Source organism: Crocodylus porosus, unplaced genomic scaffold (assembly GCF_001723895.1).
Source record: "Crocodylus porosus isolate Cpor-Errol unplaced genomic scaffold, CroPor_comp1, whole genome shotgun sequence".
Taxonomy (NCBI): Eukaryota; Metazoa; Chordata; order Crocodylia; family Crocodylidae; genus Crocodylus; species Crocodylus porosus.
Genome location: NW_017728918.1, coordinates 94,741,910 through 94,743,577, shown reverse-complemented (window position 1 = coordinate 94,743,577; position 1,668 = coordinate 94,741,910).

The window sequence follows — 1,668 nt, the reverse complement described above, 5'->3', positions numbered from 1 at the left end:
CCTTCCCGGAGATACAACACCAGTGTGAGTGGGTGCTCACTGGTGCACCCAGCATAGTTGATTTTGTTTTGTTTAACCCTTATTAATAAAATTAAGCCTGACCTTTAAAGCGAGTGTGATCTGCGTAAGCCTGACTATCAAAAGATCCTGTCCACGTGGCATCACGAACAGAATGGTCGGCTGCAGATCATGACAGGGATGATCAGTCCCGCTGTCAGGCATGTCCTTGGGCGTCCGGCTGCAGGCAACTTGTGGACACTGATGAACTTTGGCGCCATCTGCAATTTCATCAGGCTCCCAGCCACACGGATAATGACGGCAAGTATTTTGTGCGTGGCTTGGGGAAGACCCCAGGAGACCTTGGGAAGCCTGTCTTACAGGCCGCGCTCTCGGCCTGTATTAGATCCCGCAGTCGCTTTCTCTATCCCGTCGGCCCAAGGGGAGCAGGTCGCCACAGCCAGCGAGTTCCCCCCTCCCGAATGGGATGCCACCCCCTCCCAAGAGTGGGACGGTTGTGTGGAGGCGATTGCGGTGCTTGCAGGTGACAAGGGGTGCTTGCAAGGAATTGCTCCCCCCTCTCCATCCACGATCCCCGGTGGCGTCAGTCACCGGCGGCTGCACGCCCTAGCTGAAGATCTCGGGGTGTTAAAAGAAGGGAAAAAGAAGGGAAAGAAAGTTGCATGCTTGCGTGCTTGTCTTGAAACCCTCGTATCCACCATTAACCGCTTCAATGATTATAAAGTGGCGGTCGTTACCATGAGCCGTGCCAGCAAAGATGGCGCCCTACAACAACGGCCGAGCGGTGGAGACAAGCCAGAGCCCCCGCCCCCTGCTCCGCCTACTGCCCCACCACCATATTTGGGAGACAAGGCACCGCCTCCACCGGTGACGTTGCTATATCTGCCACTCCTTGAAGGGCGGGGCAAGACTCGTCCTCCTCCTCCAGTGCCTCCTCCTCCAGAGCCTCCTCCTCCAGCGCCTCCTCCGTCAGCGCCCAACTCCGTGCCAACCCCTCCGCTTCAGGTTCATCCTACTGAGATTGTGAAAACCCGCCAGGACAACGACGGCAACATTATCACTGAGCGAACCACCAGAGACTGTGATCGTATCCCCTCGCGATGTCCGCCCATCGACAGGACGAGGAGGCCGATGCTGAACCTCTCATTCGCCCATCCATCACGCTGCCACCACGAGACCCACGGGCACTCCCCCTGTCATTTGTGGGGCTATGGGTGAGGCTTGTGGGGAGACCAAGGGGATTGGGAGCAACCGCCCCCACATTGGGACCAAGTGTACTCCCACACTGACGTCGGAAGCTATGGTTACTCTTTTTGATCTATTTTTTGTTGTTAATTAATGTCTTTGTAATGTATTCCTTTACAAAACACGCGAAGCGAAGTTTAGATTTGTCCCCATTACCCATTGCAGACAACTTATTCCTCCGCACCTCACGGGAGTGGATGTTACTTACTGGACACACGTCAGGCTCAGTTTGTGCCCATGCACCCACTTCAGCTGCAGATAGCCCTTTTCATATAGCTGTTATCCTGTTAATTACACGGAGTTATTTTTGAGTTTTACACGTAATTCTTCCGGTAACGAAACTATCCACTATTTAGCATGTAGAACGACTTGTTCCGTTAAAACCCTTACTTATGCATGGAAGTG